Source organism: Dromaius novaehollandiae, chromosome 6 (genome assembly GCF_036370855.1).
Source record: "Dromaius novaehollandiae isolate bDroNov1 chromosome 6, bDroNov1.hap1, whole genome shotgun sequence".
Lineage (NCBI taxonomy): Eukaryota > Metazoa > Chordata > Aves > Casuariiformes > Dromaiidae > Dromaius > Dromaius novaehollandiae.
The window spans coordinates 128,771-149,263 of record NC_088103.1 but is presented as its reverse complement, the minus strand read 5'-3'; the positions used below and the strand labels follow the sequence as shown (position 1 = coordinate 149,263).

Sequence of the window (20,493 nt, the reverse complement as noted above, 5' to 3'; positions counted from 1 at the left end):
GGCCCGGGAGGCCCTGGAGCTTCATGTCCGGGCAAAGAGGCTGCACCACCAATGGGACTTGTCCAGGAAGTCCCTGGGAGCGCATGCGCCCCAGGCACTGGTGTCAGCCCCCTGACAGCACTGCGCAGACACCCACATCCAGCACCTCCCTCGACATCCACCGTGCCATTCCCAGGCCACCCAGCACCACATGGAGCCACAGCCTGACCGCTTCCCTCTGGAGAAGGACCAGATCAGCAGCTGCAAAAGAAAGACATACCACGAGGTCTGGCTTGGCATGCCTCCTGGCCTGGTGCAAGAGTCCCAGAGAGCAGAGCCCAGCATGTGATCACCCACATCCCGTCCACATTCTTACTAAATCCTATTTCTAGCTCTTTTTTGCATGGCCGCATTCCCTCTTCTGCACAGCATGTGTGAGCTGCTGGCAACCCTCAAGCTGATCGAGGTAGCGAGGAGGCTGGGGTGGCTGCAGGAGGGTTTTGCTCCAGTATCACCCCACAGAGCTGGGATCAGGCTCCTGTGCTGTGGGTGTTTCTCTGGGGCACACATGGCTCTGGGGGTAAAGAAAGGCCAACAGCATCTCTGGGTTGAGTGGAAATGCCTACTGAGGCTCTGGGCTCACCATGGACTGGTGGAGCGATGCTGAGCAACTCAAGAGGCTCGCAGAGGGCCTGGGGTCCTGGGGGGCCAATGCAGGACCCTGGGGGCACCAGGACTCACCCACGGCATGTGTTGTGGCATGCGGAGAACAAAGGGTCTCTCTGCAGTGGGGCACAGCCATGAACCTCCTCTCCCAGCAACTTTCCCAGTGCTAGTTACGGCCCGAATTTGTGTCCTGATTGTGCCAAGCCTCAGCTTGGATTCACAGCTGATCTGTTCACATATACCGCGGCTTCTCCACAGCTCAATTTCACCTCATTGAGTCTTGGGATGGAGCATCCTCATGACCGAGTGGCTTCCCATTGCCTCACCCCACAGATGTGACATGGAGGGATACAGGGGAGGGGGACAGAGGCAGTGGGGTGGTACCCAAGGGACCACAAGGGGCCTGAGACAGGGAGCAGGAAGCTCTCACCCCACGGAGTCCTTCCTCCCCACCCGTGCTGAGCCTGACCTGTGCTGGAGCCAGGAAGGACAAAATAAACATCAGCATCACCTAAACTGCCCTCCTGAGAGTGTAAAATCGGGAGTAAGGCAGAGGGGCCTTAATAATGTCATCCCAATCATGTGGTGGGCAAACCCACCACCATCCTCCTCCTACTGATGAAGAAACTGGCACCTTCAGCCAACTCTTACCTGCCCCACCCCAGCCTGGGCAGACTGGGGCTGAGAAGAGGTAGCCCCTGCACAAGACATGTAGGTGTATTAATGAGACTTTGCCTTTAATAAGACTCTTTATTTGAGTTTTTCCACACTAATTTGAGATGGACTAATTATAATGCTCTAACTGGATGGTTACTCATGTGATGACAGCAACAGCAAGTCCTTGGCTTGGCCCCTAAAGGGTGCTCCCCTGGGGTACAAGCATGTCTCCTCCTGCCCATCACAAGCCTTTGAGCATGATCAGTCAGTGCAGGAAGTGGGCAGCCCCTGTTTGGGATCCTGGGGTGTTTCAGGGTCCTGTCAGCATCTGCCTTAGCAACCCCAGGTGAGATCTCCCCCCTTTCCTGAGGGCTGAGAATTCCCCTCCATCCCTTCTGCCCCTCTGCATCCCCCACACCTCTCCATCCCTGCCTGCCTGCCAGTCCCTGCCTCCAGCTCTCAGTCAAGCTCTTCTTCATCTCTCTCTCTCCCCATGTGTTCATCCCTTCCCTCTCCATCACCCACCTCCATGCCTCTTCACCTTCCTCCATCCTGCTGTCTGTGCATCCTTCCTGTCTGCCCTCCATCCCTCTTTTCCTCCCTTCCACTCTCCATCCCTCTGTCTGGCCCTCCATCCACCTCTTGGGTGTTCCATACTTCTATATCTCTTTCACACCCTCTGTCCAGCTCCCCCTCCTCTATTCCTCTCTCTGTTTTTCTGTCCACACTTACATCCCTCTTTTCTACCCTTCTGCTCCCCATTTCTCTGCCCAGCCCTCTGGCCCTCTTTCTGACCCTCTGTCCTCCTCTCAGTCTTTCACCTTTTGCAGCCATCTGTCTGCTTCTCCATGCCTCTCTTTCCTCTTTTCTCTCTCTGTCCAACTCCCCCTCCCTCTTGTCCTCTCTCTGTTCCTCTGTCCACCTCTACATCCCTCTTTTCCTCTCTTCTGCTCCCCATTCTCTGCCCAGTCCTCTGTCCCTCCTTCTATCCCTCTGCTCAGCTCCCTGTCTTTTTGTCTGGGTCTCCATCCTTCCCTTTCTTTCTCCATCTCTCCTTCCAGCTCTCTATCCCTATCGCTCTCTCCCCATCCCTCTGTCTGGCTCTGGCAGTCCCTGGCAGCACAGAGCAGAGATCCTGGGGAGGGGCTGGGGGTGCTGGCTTACAGCTGGGCTGCTGGTGTGATGGAGCTGATCCTGGGGCACTTGCCCACCTGGGCGGGGTTGGAGGAAGAGTCTGGGCAGGATGATTGGGGCCAGATTGCTCTTCATCACCCACAAAGATATACCACGGCTCTTTCTTTCTCTTCCTCTTGTAAAGCAAAGAGCCAGATGTCTAATTTGGAGTAACGTTACATGAATAACACACAATCAACCTGCGCCTGTAACCAAGCAGTACCTGAGATGTCCTGCTCTAGGGCATTATTTTCAATGACATATTTACATGGTAATTTAAAACATTCAGCAGAACTACAAGCACATTTTAGAAAAGAAAGTCTCAAGTAAAAAAAATTTTTTTAACTTTGTTTCACAGGAAAATCTTGAACAAAAATCTGAAGAACCACTTTTGACTGGTTTTGATGGTAATTTTAATGCTTGGATAATATATTTTGAATTTTAATGGTTAGAATTGTTTTGATGATGTTTATCTGTTGGTTTTGATGCTAAGTTGTGGGGTTTGATGGTAAGTTTAGTCTGAGCATTGCAGGCTTCTGTCGGTAAGCTCTGCATCTGAAAGACAGAGAGGAAGTGATGTCATTCCCTGTCATGATACTCAGCATAAAACTATCTGGCTGAGGGTTTGATTTCTAAACAGCAAAGGCTTGAACCTCCAAACAGCTTGATCTGCTCTGAGGCTACAGGAACAAACTCGCTCGAGAGGGAGGCTTCCAAAACCCTTACATGAAAACTGACTGTATTCCAGTTTTCTGCTAAGAGTGGTGTACTGTACAGAGGATTAGGATAAAACTACCTGCTTTAATAGCACATGGTAGACCTTAGCTAAGTGAAATCTGGTGGAAGTCTCACCTAGAGGTTTAGCATGATGGTTTACCAATGATTTTCCAGTCAAGCTGAAGAAAAGGAAAGACATGAGAAACACCCAGTAATCATGGAAAAACTGCTGATTATGCTGTAATCCTTGCTTATTTGTAATTCTTCTCTCAGTGTTTATCTTTGGACTTCTTTTCCTTCTTGACTTTATTTTTTTTTTCATTTTTGATCACCTGAAAGCTCTTTCTCTATCTCTCTGTGATTTTTTTCCCTATTTTGGCTTCACTCCCCTCTGCACAGGTATGCTTTCTTTTTCTGTTTCTTTGTCAGTCATTTTTCTGGGAACAGCCCTCAGAGTTTGAATGAACCTGTTGTCCGAAAAGCGGATTCGTTGCCCGGTGTGCAATGAGCCAATAATTACACACTCAGGAGAGACATTTATTTATTTATTTCAGAGTTGCGCAAGCCTGGGTGCTCGGTGGTTTTCCACAAATCGAGCACACCCCTCCCCCCCCCCCCCCCCCCCCAAATTTTCAGGTAGCATTTATACAATCAAATTTGCCATATTTGTGACTTCCTTCCTCTTATTGCCATATTTGTGACTTCCTTCCTCTTTTACACTGATTGGTTAATGATTTCCTCACATTTCCCTGGGTCCCACCCCTGCTTCTCAAGGTCCTGGTCAATTAATTAACACTGCCCCAGCTGGGTCAGTAGGTGTTATCTTCCAAGGCCCTGAGGAAGAAGACATAATCCAGACCCCTTAATCATCACTGTTTTAACAGTGAGAGGAAGCTTTTTACTTCCCAAGGTCTTGGCGCCCAAACAGGCCTTATTTCTCAGCCTTGGCATCCTCCCTTTCGGAGAGTGGGGCACAGGAATGCAGACTGCTTGTAACTCCCTTATCTTTCCAGCCTGCACCAGCTCTGAGGCCTTTTCTTAACGAACTAGGAGCGCAGCCTAAGGCTTCAGCAAATTTAGCTACTTATGCTAAGCAAGTGTGCGGCTACTCATGCTAAGCAAATTCTGTCTAAGATAGAAGTTATCCAAATCTACCTACTTCGAACATTCTTTCTGAGCTTCTCAGGGTTGTCTTGTAACAAACCCATACAGGTGGAAGTACCTGGCTTTCATGAGAAGATTTTTCAGATTGCTGCTGAGGCACCGAACAATGATGTGAGGCTGCTCTGCGGCTGCTGGAGTGGTGCACATCCTCTCTAGAGAGTGGATGGTGAAGCCCTCTGCTTTTGTAAGAATCCTTACATTTGTAAGAATCCTTACAAGACCCGTTGCTGTAAGTGTGACTTGATTTGTCAAAGTCCTTATCACAATCAGACAACTCTCTGCCACCTGTCATTACAGAAGAGGAATGGTGATCACTGTAGCATCTGCACTGTTCCCATCTCCATGGTTCACCTTGACAGGATCTTTCTCTGCTCCAAGCTCGCTCTCTTTTGGAATGAGTACAGCAATTCCTGTCTTGTTCTGTTCTTCTTCTCTTTCAGGATCTGAAAACAGGACATTTTCCAAAGCTTCTGCCATTATCAGGGATGTTTCTTTCATTATCAGAAGAGCTATACATGCTTTCATTTCAATAAACCTGCTCATGGCAATTTTGCTGCTTTGTTTCCACCACGCAAAAGCACCCCTCCTGTGAGAACGACCATCTGTTCTGCTTCCATTTTGCTTGTCCTGCTCTCCAGAGACAGTGTTCTCTCTTCCTTCTGTAGTGCTCTTTGTGAGTTTTTCTACAGTGTTTTTTCTTATCTGTATAGTTATTTTGTAATTATCTACTTCTCAGATAACTAGATAGATAACTAGATAATTGAGGACTATTATGTACTTCTTATCTACGTAGCTATTAGAAATGTCCTTTGTATCTTGGCATGTATCATCTGTGGTATCCAGAGACACAAGATTTTTAGAAGTATGTTCAATGTCACAGAGGAAGTTTGCCCTAATATCTCTTCAGTCTCTGATGTACAAAAGGTTTTCTTTCAAAATAAGTCCAGGTTCTTCTGATCTTCTAGGTTTGCCTTTGTCCCCACTGCCTTCAAACTCACACTGCCCAAGCAATTCATCCTCAGTGTCCAAGGATCATTTCCTGACCTTGTGCTGACCTTTGGTATCGGGATGCACATTACCAGCTTTTATTATAAGACTTTCAGCAACTTCTTTGTTGGTGGAAATTGTTTCAGAATCTGACTGGATAAAAAGACTCTCAAGATCACAGCTCAAGGTGGTAGGAACTCTTCTGGATTCTTCACAGACAAGCGGTGCTTCCATCACTACAGTTTCCATAAGAGCATCAGTCTCAGAATATTTTTGCGGTCCAGAGAAAATGCACAAAACAAAAATGCCTTCACATTCAGTGAAGTGAAAAAGAGGAAAGAAGAATGCAGAAAGTATAGACAGGATGACAAAATGAAGAGAAAAAAAATCTATGTAGAAGCCCAAGTTTTCAGTGAGGCATCAGCCACATGTTTTTAATATCCAATTAATAGGTTGCAGTGCTGATCGCTAGTTCTGTTCATAACACTACGTGCAGTGTGGAATTCTCTCAACTGATTTAAATCTTCCCATTAAATAGTGTCAGTAGAGAGATAAACCCGTGCTAACCTCATATAAAATCTTACTTTAATCAAAGCATACTTATTTTACCTTATTTCCTTGGACAAGCTGTTAAATAGGCTGCCTGTGAGGGATTATAAGATTCTCTCTTGAGCGACTGGAGGCAAAGCTATAGGCATCTGTAATTAAATTATACAAGGTAACAGGTAGGAAGGTACTGTTGGGAGTAGAAAACCACTATTTGCAAAATTTCTACGTTAGGTGTTAAATACGGAAATTTACACTCCCCCTTCCCAAAACAGAGTTCATGAAGATCTCATGTATTATTATCTCAGCTAAGCTTTTCTAAAGTTGACAAGTTCTAATATATCAGCTGTGTTCTGTAAATTCTAATTGGTTAATGACACAAAGAGCTACAGTGAAATGTGTGCTGTGTATTTTCTCAGTACTTCGCCTGGATTAGGAACATGATAATAATCCTGAATACTGAATACATCATTGGTGAGAAATTTTAGATGCAACCAACACAACTCCCTCTTCCCAGCAATCCATTTGTTTTAGAAAAGAAAATCTCAGAAGCTTTAGAAGGTTGGATGTGGCAAGTGGAATCATGAAGTTTTACTCCATTTTTTTTTAGATTCATTATCTAAGCTAATAGCACCATGGAGTGACTCAGTTTTGGGTTACTCAGGCTGGCATCTTTCTTCTTCAGAACTCTGACAGGAAGAATGGGAAATCTTCAACACATGGACTACCTTCCAAATCACAATTCCATTTGAAGGTATTGCATTGCAGTTCCTTTCTGCTGAGCTCTTTGAGTCCTTCTCATTCTTTTCTGAAGATTCTGCACCATAAGGGACCATGTTGTAAGAAGTCAAGGGAGACAACAAGAATTTCATCAGCAGCTTCTTGTTTGGAGATGTTAGTAGCAATTGACATGGTGGATGCATCTGAGCTAGACTCTGCTGCAGAAGAGTTTGCAACTGTGTGTCACAGCCCGAAAGCAGTCGTTTAGGACGACTTCCCTCTCCTTGGGACCAACAACCAAGTTCGTGATGCTCTTGGACTGAACTAAGGTGAAATGATGCCAGCCAACCAATCAGTTTTATGATTTATTAATACAAAAGACAAGGCATGTGGCTAAATATGATAACTCGATGATGGCTACCTTAACTAGATAAACAAGTCCCGTGCCACACGATTTGAACAGATCTTATAAACTTTCATCAAAAGAGAGGAAGGAGAGAGACAGAAAGAGAGAGAGAAAGAAAGAGAGATCACCACCCGTGGATCCAGCGGTGTCTCATTGGTCCTCTTCACCCTGGGTGTCTTGGAAAAGTTCAGGGCCAAATCAAGGCAAATTAAATAAATAAATTGTAATGACGCGCGTGCAGTAATTGCAGCTCGAGCCGGGTGCCTCCGAAGAGGGACCACAAACAAAGAAATCCCTGGGCAATTATAACTTTCCAGTCTAAGCTCTCCACCCCTCACGCAGTAATTCAGACCAATAGTAATATTCAGGTCTGGGGTCCCATGCTGCTCATTGGGTCTCATCACTGTCCCTAGGCAGGCTGTTTATCTTTCCTGTTGCGGTTTCTGCTGACAGAGGTGTCTTCATTCCTTGGGTCCCACCCTTGTCTCTCAAGGTCCTGACGACCCGGAGATAGTAATTCCAGCAATTAACACTGCCCCAGCAGTGACAGTAGGTGTTATCTCCCAAGGTCCTGACAAGGGGGAAATAGTCCAGACCCCCCCCACCCCAATTAACACTGTTTCAGCAGTGAGAGGAGGCTTTGTTTCCCAGGGTCCTGGTGCCCAAGCAGGCCTTATTTCAAAGCCTTGACCTCCTCCCTCCCGGAGTGTGGGGCACAGGAATGCGGACTGCTTGTAACTCCCTTATCTTTCCAGCCTGCACCAGCTCTGGGGCCCTTTCTGACTGAACTAGGAGTGCGGCCTAAGGCTTCAGCAAATTTAGCTGCTCATGCTAAGCAAGTTTTATGGAAGTTGTGCTAAGCAGCAATAATTTACACTCCAGGTCCAAAAGTCTCTGCCTGATCGTGGTCTGGTTTTTCGCAGGCTCGGTGTGTCCTGAGTGGTCGCAGGGAGACCATTTCGGGGTTGCAGCAGCTCCGTCCTGTTTCCACAGGGAACAGATGGCTTGTTCGGGGTTATGGTTTCCTGCAAAATCTGCAATGTGCGCAGGAAGGCTTTCACCTTATGTACCAAGAAACGTTTAAGGCAAAAATTCACTCATCTGTCCGCCACACTGTGGATGAAGGAACAGGCTTGTTTAGATCCTCATCCACCACAGCACTGCTAAAACAGTCAGGCTGAGACAGTTTGATGTGCAGGCAGTTTGTTATGAAGTGATCTTTTGTTTTTCTGAGGGATCAGCAAATAAAGGCCTGGTAATTGCCTAGTTTTGAACACAAGCTGTTGGTGGAGCCGAAGAAGGCCTTTCTAGGGTAACAGCAATGGTATTTGGATCTTCTTTTAGGGGTTCATTTCCATTTAAATGACTTGATTTCTGCATTTAAAAAGAAGAGATTGCAAGATGGATATATGCAAACACACAGCCTTTAAAATCCCCAAACAGAACACTCTCCTACTAGATATCTCTACAAACGGCCTCGACACCTAGATAGAAAAAAGCCACCCTGCTTTAATTATATATGCAAGTCCAACAAGTGTGGTTAATTTCTACATTCAGGTTTCTGCATATTGGTATCAAATGAGGACCATTCTTGAAACCCTACCCAAACAGCTCAACATGGATTAAAGCTATTCCAAAATATATATGTTTTTCTCCATTAAACATTCCCTGAAAACCCTGGAATAACTGTTCTTATGCTCAGGAAGGAGACAGTTTGGTTTCACTGTCTCAGCTAAAGTGAAACTACTAAAACTAAAACAAATAATCTCTTTTTTTAATGTTTTAAGCATTGGTAAGATCCACTTAAAATGTATCAAGAGGATATTTATCAGAGGTGTAGGAAGCTGAGCTGGAAGTATAAAATAATGGAAGCAGCACTGCTGCAAAATTTAGCATTAGCTACTATTTGGATGATTCTGGTTGCAGCATAAGGGCTGTGAAGAAAGCTGCAGTGAGGGAGAGAAAATAAAACTCATGTGCTAAAAAAAACCAAATCCACTACTAATTTGGTATCATTATCTGTTGCTTTGCCCCCAGATCACCTTAACCATACAAGGAGGAAGCCATGGTCATGTAAATCTGGCCTGCTTACTACTGGCCCCCTGCTGACCAAAGAATGGATGGGGATAAGACAGTGCTGCTGATAACTAAAAGGCACATTCTCCAAGTGTGAAATCATAATGTCTTGGTAAACAATCGCGCTCTTAGCTTAGAATTGTTCTTTCAGCCCACTCTGGAGTTAAATCCCATTCAAGATAATGGTCTTACTACTATATCTATCCCCTTCAGAGCAATAACTCGTCTTTATACTATCTATGGTATTAATTCCTCCTCCTTCCTAAATTAGCCAACGACAGAGAGTAGATATGCAGCAATTCACATAAGTGTAGCAGTTGAAAGCCAAGCGATTAAAGATAATGACATGGGGAATTTCAGATAAGACAAATGAATTATTCAAATAGTAATTTTCTCCTTGGACAGGAAGAAAAATACTTAAGAGGAGAAGAAGAAGAAGAAGAAGAAGAAGAAGAAGAAGAAGAAGAAGAAGAAGAAGAAGAAGAAAGTCAGTAGCAGGAAAGCAAATGTATTCTGAACACATTTTAATACTTGTTATTACCTGATATTAAAAAGTAAATAAGCTTGCTGACTGAGAACCATTTTGATTTCACAAAAGACTACAGAGGCATCATTCATCTCAGATCAAAGTCTACCAGCAGCCTGCAAATAAAAGCAGCCATGTCTTCAGAGGAACTGCACACTTTCTAAATGAAAACACAAAGAGAACTCTTCAGAACAGAGAATACACCAAAAAAGATCAAATTAAACATGAAATAAAACCTTTTTCCCTAAAAGCAGTGGTTACCAGTAAAGTTTTCATGCAAGTACCTCCTCACCAGCACAGAGCTCACCCTGTTAGAAATGAAATTGTTATTTACCTTTGTGTAGCAGAAATAACGTCCTGCATGACTACTGACACCTCTATATACCAGGACTGCATATAAGGCATAGAGGAGTGGTTCTCCAACGGATTGAGATGCGTATGTTCGAAGATCCAGATACTCAGGATATTTCACATCCTAAAGAGAGACCAAGAAGACGCAAGAATTATCCTGGAATACTTTATGAAATAGCCTGATAAAAACACATCAAAGAACACAGACTAGAAGTACTTAAATGTATTTACTGGTTCACTAAAAAGAGGTCCTCCCAATAAACAACATGCAGTAATTTCAGTTGCAGAGAACTGTTCTCTGCAAAATCAGCTTTCATAGCAGAGTATATGTTTACCATCACATGAACTTTATTGTTGCCAGAAGAGAAAAAAGAAATACTTATTGCAGTGATTTTCCTTTGATATCTTCAGTCTACAGTTATTGTCTGTAGATATTAACAACTTTTAGAAGACTATTCTGCTTTGGGAAATCTCCCATTCCAAGAAGACAAAGTTGCACTACAATTTTACATATATATATACACCTTGCTAATCTTCCCACCAGTGAAAGCTGCAAATCTTTTCAGAGATATTGTGAGATGTATTGTAAATCTCTTTGATGCAGGAACCATCTCTTTTACACCTTAAAAACAAGCACAACCAATTTTTTAAAGTATCTTTTTTTCCCCAAAAAGAGTCAAACCAGTTTTGATGCCTCACACATGCCTATGCTATTTGAGTGATACTTACTTGCACTTTTCTTTTCATAAATCCATATGCTGCATTTCACATTTGCTAATTCAGAGAAGATGGCAGGATAGAACTACAAAACAAAGCATTGAGAACATCATCTTTTGACAGACCATCTATTTTTATTATGCCAGAAAGTAAGGCTTACCACCAACTCATAATGTAGCAGGAATCTCTCCCTAGAGCGGATGACCACAGTGTTACACAAGGCAGCACTTCTTGTACTTTCAAAGAGGTGTCAAGAATGGAAGGCATGAATAGTGATGATAAAATGTGTTTTTCTCTAGGCAATAGAGCTGGATAAGTCTGTGTATTATAAGCAAATTCTGCATAATTCACAAATATCAAGGTATTGCTGAAGTCTTGACTCACAGGAATAGTTCCATGTTCTGGCCATTGCTCTTATCTGCAACAGAGGAGAAAGCTCTGGCTGACACAAGAACATCAAGAAGCATTCCAGAAAGAAAACAGCAGTAGAAATCCTGTTAATGAATTTCAGAGAAATAATTCTGAGAACTAAATAGCTCATGCAAATGATTAACACCCCCCCTCCCAAGCTAAACACACAAAGCACATTTTTCCATCAAAACTGTGTCTGTGTTACTCCCTTCTCCCAGGCTCACAGGAGCTGCAGGCAGCGGCACGTTCAAGCCCTGGCCTGGAGAGATGCAGAAGGAGCTGTTTGGCCCCAGCTCAGAGAAATCTTGGGAAAGGAGAGCCAGAGAAGGCTTGACAACTGATTTCTTCCTGGTTTCTTCTGCCCTTCCAATAAATACTTGCTTGGATATAATTTTGGCAGCAATACTTGTGAGATTTTTCACCCATCATATTTACAACTCTCCCTCACCCTTCTCCCCACACATACACACACACACACACACCTCCCCCTCCATCAGGGATAGTCTCATCCTCTCACTTCATTTTTTTATGCACTTACAGAAGTTAATTATAAATGGATTACCAGTTAACGTTGTAAGGTTGTTGATCAGTAGCTGCTTGTGTTGTGTCTTTCTGTTTGCCAGAGTGCATTGAAGTTGTGAAACAGTATGCCGGCTTATAAGCACTCCTGATCTTTCAGTAAATCAGTGCATAACGAGATCTGAATTCCTTTGTTTGACTTTCCTTTTCCAGAACTACAGGCCAGGCAGCCTCACCTCAATCCTTGGGAAGATGATGGAACAGCTCATCCCGGATACCATTTCCAGGCTCATGAAGGATAAGAAGGTGATCAGTAGTAGTCAGCATGGATTCACAAAGGGGAAATCATGCTTAACCAGCCTGAGAGCCTTCTGTGATGGGATGACTCGCTGGGTAGAGGAGGGGAGAGCAGTGGATGTTGTCTCCCTTGGCTTCGGCAAGGCTTTTGACACTGTCTCTCATAAGATCCTCATAGGCAAGCTGAGGAAGTGCAAGCTAGATGAGCAGACAGGGAGGTGGACTGAAAACTGGCTGAATGGCAAAGCTCAGAGGGTTGTGCTCAGCAGTGCAAAGTCTACTTGGAGGCCAGTAACTAGCGGTGTGCCCCAGGGGTCAATGCTGGGTCCAATATTGTTCAACTTCTTCATCAGTGACCTGGATGAAGGGACAGAGTGCACCCTCAGCAAGTTTGCTGATGATACAAAACTGGGAGGAGTGGCTGATACACCAGAGGGCTGTGCTGCCATTCAGAGGGACCTGGACAGGCTGGAGAGATGGGCAGAGAGGAACCTCATGAAGTTCAACAAAGGCAAGTGCAGGGTCCTGCACCTAGGGAGGAATAACCTCATGTACCAGCACAGGCTGGGGGATGACCTTCTGGAAAGCAGCTCTGTGGAGAAGGTCCTGGGGGTCCTGGTGGACAAGAAGTTAACCATGAGCCAGCAATGTGCCCTTGTGGCCAAGAAGGCCAATGGTATCCTGGGGTGCATTAGGAAGAGCATTGCCGGCAGGTTGAGGGAGGTGATCCTCCCCCTCTACTCAGCCCTGGTGAGGCCGCATCCGGAGTACTGTGTCCAGTTCTGGGCTCCCCGATACAAGAGAGATATGGACGTACTGGAGCGAGTCCAGCAGAAGGCCACTAAGATGATGAAGGGACTGGAGCATCTCTCATATGTGGAAAGACTGAGAGAGTTGTGACTGTTCAGCCTGGAGTAGAGGAGGCTGAGGCGGGACCTTATCAATGTGTATAAATATCTGAAGGGAGGGTGTAGAGAGGATGGGGCCAGACTCTCTTCAGTGGTGCCCAGCGACAGGACAAGAGGCAATGGGCACAAACTGAAGCACGGGAAGTTCCATCTGAGTATGAGGAAAAACTTCTTTACCGTGAGGGTAACCAAGCACTGGAACAGGTTTTCTAGAGAGGTTGTGGAGTCTCCATCCTTGGAGATATTCAAAAGCTGTCTGGACATGATCCTGGGCAATATGCTCTAGGTGACCCTGCTTGAGCGTGGGGGTTGGACTAAATGATCTCCAGAGGTCCCTTCCAACCTCAACCATTCTGTGATTCTGTGAAACACAAGAAAGCAGCTGAGGAATGAAGACAGGGACAGAAAAGGCCTCTTCTCCCACACAGGTTGCAGCCCTCGCAACACTGAGGTTTCAGCCAACCACAGCAGGCATTCTCCACACCAGGGCAGCTAAGACAGGAGCCTGAAAGGTCTTGAAGGTGGTGAGTTTCAAAGGGAACTTAGAGGACAACAAAAGGGGAAACTGAGAAGACCACACTGAACTCAGGCAATCTTACCCTTTCTGTGTAAGTAGTATATTTCGCACAGCCGAGTAATGCTTCTAATGTAGCAGAAACAACTTCTTTCACAGAGTATCACGGTCTGAGAAAACTTTCATTTTTCCTCTCTAATTACAATTTACATATTGATAGGTATGACCATGCTAGAGGCATGCTCTGAGCAGGGAGGACATAGCTTCTTCCTCAGAAAATGTGAATAACAGTGAGAAGTTAGTATATACGCTTTATGCTGCATTCTCTGAATTGCCTTTTTGTGATTTTTGTATAGATACTCTGCTTACAAACAGCTGTTTCAGGACTTGTTTTTCCACTTTAAAACTTATCAGAAATAATGGCTGGGGTTGGAATATGCAAGAAGACTGTGTGATGCCTTCCATTGCCTAGGCACAACTAAGCTGTTAAGCTTTTGTGATTTTACTCCTCAGCTCCTGAATCTCATTGTTCCACATGCACAAAAGAATGATGTTTGCCTGGGCAGTGTGGTTAGCCTACAGGCTCAAAGGCACTGCTTAGCGTCCTGTGCTTGTCCCTGTGGCTGAGATTTGGATTCCCATTTGCCTGTTTTTCCTTGACATCTCCTCACCTCCCAAAGAATCTCCTGGGTGCTGTAGTTTAGTTGCCTGTTACAGGCAAAAGGATCCCAGAATCATTTTTATAAATTGACTTAAGCTCCTCTGTAATATATTCCTTTCATTGAGTCACTTCCAGGATTTCCTTTTTAGGGAACTGCATTTATTGGGTGTAGGGGATAGAGTAATAGATAGAGTTAAGCAGCTGAAGGCCATGGGCTGAATAGATAGCAGTATGGGAACATAGGGAGTAACCGCACAGAATGAGGGAACATGACCTTTGGGAAGGTATAACGTGGCGCTTGCAAGGAGAAGAGAAAGTACCGTAAATCACTGTGGGAAAGTACCAATCCGGGCTAGAGCTTATATATAGGGCTTGCTTGCTTGAATACAGTTGATTCTGATCCAGCACATCGGAGTCCGTGAATCAGACCGCCACAACTGGGGGCAAGTTTATGAGTATTTGTTCTTGTACCAGCATTACTTGTGGGCGTAACTGGTTCTCTGTCCCTAGAGCAACTTCTATTATATGTAACAATCATATTTCCTCTGTCTTAGTTTTGCTATGTCAAATTACATTCTCCTAGTGTGCTTTTGAATGATTGGCACTTTGTTTTTGGAGCATCTTCATAGCTTGCCTTTGTCACTTTTCGTTTGAATCTCAGTTCCCTTTCTTCAAATGAGACCAGAATTGCTCACGCTATTTTGTATGATATCTCTCAAGTGACAGTATGAACAGTTCTGTGGCTGCTGAGGAACTATTGCTTTTTTCATGATTCTACTGGTGGATTAGTAGTTGACGATTAGCTGATACGCTCCGTTTTGTATCTGGATAAGAATTTGCAGCAACCTCCACATTTACTGAGCCTTGGTTTAGAGCAGAAATTCGTGTGCTGCTGCATTTTTGTACTGAGGAGTTAGTCAGTAGGTGCTGCTGTCAGTGCCGGCCTGGAATTCAGAGCTCTCCTCTGGGCACTCAGTGGGAAATAATGTGGGAATGAGGGTAATTGGTGAAAGGCTCTAGCAACTTTGTTTGCTGTGAGGGAAGAAACTTGACGGCTTTCAGGAGAATGCTCTTTGTGATTAAGGGAATAAGTTCAGCATATGATCTTTAGAGCCACTTTCTGAATGGATCTGAGTGGGGTAAGGCTGTATTTCAGGACGGAAGAGGATGTTGCAGTAGTTGAGCTCATCATGCCTTGAGGAAGAGATGTAATTATGCAATAGCTTGTGAGGGCAGTACCTCACTCATGTTCTGCAGCCTGTGCAAGACTTGAACAAGGAGAATAAAAATGTATAAAAAGCTTCAAGCCAAAACCTGTGTGCCTCATAATTATCCTCCTGCATGCATCATAATTAATTGAAGCTCTCTCAGGAGTGCCCTTCTCGATCTGTCCTGCTGTTTTGGTCACATCTGTGAACATGAAGTTCAGAGGAAATCAGGGGGAATAGATTCACAAATACAGTTACTTTGCAAGGCTCTGGCATACCGTATGCCAAAGTCAAGCTGCATATAAGTACCAGGTGCTTTTCTAATCACTCAGATGGCAATACTAATATCCTCTTGGATTATTTCTCTGTAGAAGTACTCTTAAACAAGAAAAATTCCATAAAGAAGTGTTGATGGCGATTGTGGTGAGAAAGGTTGTTTTGGATGCTGTAAGCACTTGGAGCTTGGAGAAAGCTATCTATTGCTTGATAAGAACACTTTGACATTCTTTAGAGCAGTCAGTTTAGGAAAGAAGAGGGGGCCTCAGTTTTGGAAGAGCGATGATTCAATACATGCAAAGGGCTTATGTTTTACAGAGTGGATACTTAATGCTCAGTGAAACTGGGTGCTCTGTGTGTCTGATTACAGATTTGAACAACTTGTAGCTGAATTTTGATTGTAAACTGGTTAAACATTTTACCTTCCCAGCAAAGACTGAATTTTGCTCTCACAAGGGGAAACGTGTAATGCAGTTTGAAATCAGATGCACGAGGAATACAGATAATGGGCTGGAAACTTCTTAGCTCTCACAGTACATTCTGGAGGAGGCTTCACTTGATTTTTGATGTGAAGTGTTCTCCTCCCTGCTCCTATGCAGACTCTAAACGGTGGCAATATTTAATCCATTAGCATAGTATGTAACTTACTGGCACTGGTGGCTCTAAGGGGGCTCTCTGCAATTGGATTTTTAGACTTTTTAAAAGGAATTGGATTTCTTTGAAGGGGTTAGGCATAAACTCTAAATATTTTAATGTAAAATTCTACTGCCCCTCTGCTTTACAGTAGGCTATTCAGAAAGAACCACCCCCCCCCAACAGAAAATTTATAAATAGAGGCAGCGATGGGGTTTCTTTGCCTTTCTTAAACCCAGGACATGGGTTCTGTTGGATTTATCTTTAGGTAAACTGAGACATCAATACATTTGTGTGCTTGAAAAGCTTCTGCCATTATTGAGCTTTTATAGTAGCAGTAAAAAGTAATTTCTTAAGAACAGATGAAATCCAGAATATACATAGATTCAAAGTATAGGGGATTGCTTGCCATAGTTAAAGGCTTAGTGTCTTGTGTGATAAGCGGAAAGTATACTCAAAACATGTCCTGGTTTAAAAAGGTGGTTTGGGAGTTTTGTCATCTATGATTTTTTTTACATACCTGAGAACCTGATTACTTTATAAGCTGGAGAGGTTTGTCTGTTGGAAGTCAATTGCAATTGTTTGCTTGAAAGACCAGGCATTTCCCTTTATGGGTGCAATGTCTGTAGATTTAATAGTTAGCTCTATATATTCCCTATCAGCAAAACTCAGTTCACAGCATGAGGAAATAGAACTTTAAATTCTTCTCTTTCAAGAAGGTTAAAAGTACAGCAAATAAGAAAAACCTTCAAATGTTTTGCTGCTTTATTCATTGGCATTCTCTTCTAAACAATGGTAGCTTAGCCTTTCTACTTGATATTTAAGTATTATCTGGAAATACAGAATACCTTTTTCTTCCTCCCAGCTTTAGACTTTCTCCTCAGCTACTGCCGACCAATTCTGAGAGACAAAATCCAATAAGTTACAACTTTTTAAGAAGGAATGAAAGGCTTTACTATCAAGTCCTGCCTGTGTATCTGGAGATAGATCAAATCCATGGACCAGTGGACTGAGTTCTTGTGAACTGCTAAAGATATGAAATGGAAATGGGAGGAGGCAGAAGGAGTATGGGGAAGCAGCAAAAGTTTGGGGAGAAGCTGCGAGGCTTTAGACAGCAGGACAGCATATATTATGATATCATTTGAAGGAACTGCAAAAATGGCTTCAGGCAGAGACTCAAACATATCAGTGTTTGAGGTACTGCTACTTGGTGTGAAGGGCTTTGAACTCTCTGACAAGGCCTGTGTTAACTATTACATCTTAAATCCATTTTTTCTCATCCTCTTTGGAAAGATAAGGTTGAATCTCTGCACCATGGCTACTGGACATCAGAGCCTGACGTGGCTACCCTGATCCTGAGGAAATGGAGGATTGTTTCTAGGGCCAGCGCTGACCCCTGAGCTGGGGGCTTAGCTCTGAGCTACTGGAGCCTTCTGTTGGAAAAGGGACCTGCCTTGATGCCAGAAACTGTTGACATGCTGGAATTTCAGTATTCAGTTTTAGAAGGGATTTACCAACACTATCCAAGTCATGTAGTTTGAAAGCACTTGGTGGTAAACACACGTAGTCAAGATTTTTGTTTCCATATTCAGGAAAACATTATCCACTGGAGAGCAACTTGTTTCATCTTTTAAACACCTTCTTTTAATGCCAGCTCTCAGAAGTCTGGAAAGTGAAGGCTGTACTCCTAACGGAAGTCTGCTGCTGGAAATCGAGGTAGTTGTCGTCCTAAAGTCACTGAAGAACAAGATGGGATTTAGCTTCCTAATTTTTCAAGCTTTGGCCTTTATGAAGAAAGAACTGACCTTGCAGTTAAGTTATTGAAATGCTCAATTGATTTCTCTTATGAACAATGCAACAACCATACTGTTCAATGGCAGACTGTCGGAAGGTATGCGTTTAGTGAACACATCTTGATTGCCTTTTACATTGAGTGCATTGCATACACTTGACTCAAGATATAAACAGTCATCTCAGAGTCACTGGAGTTATTCTCCTAGGCAAACTTACACTTACAGATCTGTCTAATAACCCTATGGTTGTGAGAACGTGGGGAAGGCTGGGTCCAAGTGAATCTCTTGACTCAGAGAAGGGTTTAGACAAATGTTTTCAGTCTAAAGAGCTTCAGGTAGGGTGCCCTCGTGATAACAGTATCCAGTTGCTTGGGAAAGCACAGCATTCAGGGGCTTCAAGGGCACATAAATGAAAATGAAACTGGAAAAGGATAATGAAATGAAACTGGAAAATACATGTATCCATCCATCCATGTATCATGCAAGCAAAACAGCTGGTGCAGATGCTGGACCCTTCTGTAATAATGTGGTTAATGTAGCTTCCAGTGAGACTCCAACAGCCTCCCACCATACACGGACATGTGGAATATAAATGATAGTTGGTGCTGTCCTCTGCTCTTCCCGCCTGCTAGTGAAAAGGAAGTTGAATACATATCAAGAGAATATTGAGCCAGGTAGAATGGGCTGCTATGTAGCTAGTAACTATGTATCTATGCGAACTAACACATGTAAACAGGATGTAAACTGCAAACTGTTTATCAGCCAGATAGTACTAAGTGTCAGAAAACCCCTTCCATTAAGATATTTGTTTGTCTTGGTAGGTGAAAAAAATCTACTTTGATTACATTACAGACCTAGCTCCACAGACAGAATTAGACCTTAATCTCTGCCTGACTTCAGAGCTACTGAGATGTAAGATCACTCCTAAGAAGCCTCACAGCTGGATTCATGTGGTCATGTGACTGCAGAGGTTTCAGTTCAGGATGGGCTTGTGCCCAAGTCAGTCTGGAGCACAAGTAGCACGACATAGGCAGGAAAACTGAGGGCAGGCACTGTCCTAGAAGCCTGGTTTTGAATCACAGAAGGTCATTTTGTAAGAGGTGACCAGCCTTCAACCTGTCTGAAGAGCTCCCCAGCTCACAGCCTGCTGCCTCATTTCCAGAGGTTCCTTCAGACCAAGTTTCTTGCTCAAGAACATCACAAGCCATTGCCTGTATGTGGTGCCTCAGGCACATTAGTACATGCTGTTGGTACATGTGGGCACTGACTAGACATTATTGGTAGATGACCACAGAGGCAACCATCAAACAACCCAAATGCAGATCTTCCTCTTATGGGACAGATGAGCACTCAGCCATGTAACGTGTCTGCCCATACTGTCACAGCTCTCAAATGCTTCTACTAAAGCTCCAGATGCTGTAATATAGGGATGCCAAACAACAGAATGGATTTCCTGCCCAAAAGTAGAAAGGAACAAAACAGCACTGAGTCTGTTTATGCTTTTTCTCATTCAGAAAAAGACACACATTTGCAGATAGAAGTGTTCTGAGAGTTGAAATGCTTTTAGTGCCTACAATGCAGCATTACAGGCTGTGGTGTTGTCTACACTTGGTAAATGTACTCAGCTACAGGAAATGTTTATATTAACCAAGTGTGTTCTAATATTTCCTCCTCAGTACAACAACAGAAAAAACCCCCAGATGTTTGCTCAAAAAATCCTTTGTTGCAATACACCATTATAAAAATAAAAGAAGCTAGAAAAAGCGCATGACATGCCATCAGACTGATGGAGCTCTACCAGGAGCTACAGAATCTTAAGAGGTGATGAAAACCACGGTCTGAATCCCACTGAGGTCAGCAGGAGTTCTTGCCACTGAGAGAGGTTTATGAGCAGCATCTTCCAGCTCCCTGAGCTGCCAGCAACATCCTGACTGTTCAATTTGGAGTGGAAGATATGATCATGTACAACATTGTCATTTGATGTCATTCAATCTAGAAGAAATGTGGATATCCAGACAGAAATAATAGGAAGCGCACCAAACCAGGCCACCTCCATAACAATGAGTTCCACCTACCTCATTTGAGTCTATTCATCCTATGAGATTAAAGAAGGAAGAAGGTAACTGCATCTTTCTTCAGGGGATGTGGTGCTAACAAATAGACCTGACAGGCCCGGGGTATGAACTGCAAACTTTTCCCGAGCATGTATTCCTGCAGGCTCCAAGGGAGGCCTTTGCCTGTATCGTGGCTCTGCAGCTGTTTAGAGCCCCGGCCTGTACTATGGTGGCTGACAATAAGCATTTCTACAACAATAATTCAAAAGTAAGAATTTTAAAAATAAAATTACCAAGAAAGACAAAGATGTTAACGGTTTTTTTCTTTCTTTCCCCCTTCTCACCACTTTATTTATTTATTTATTTATTTTAATTGCTTAAAACCCTCCATTCTCCAGCAAGGAATAAGCTGTTCTGCGGTCAGGATGACTACCAAAGCCCATGTTCTTGATGACTCGTACCATACCTCCCCTAAGCAATCCTGCTGATCCCCACCATGCCTGCTGGTCCCCACCATGTTGGCTGGGCAAGTGA

General features: G+C 43.8%; 1 long non-coding RNA gene across 1 annotated transcript; it reads right to left on the bottom strand.

Moving 5' to 3' along the window:
- Window positions 1-7,705: 7,705 nt before the first annotated feature.
- On the bottom strand, window positions 7,706-11,213 carry LOC135328793 (uncharacterized). The gene is made up of 4 exons (XR_010389832.1): window positions 10,698-11,213; window positions 9,952-10,092; window positions 9,633-9,777; window positions 7,706-8,389 (listed from the first exon to the last, which is right to left on the bottom strand). It is a non-coding gene; the product is annotated as an uncharacterized LOC135328793 (long non-coding RNA).
- Between the last annotated feature and the right edge of the window lie 9,280 nt (window positions 11,214-20,493).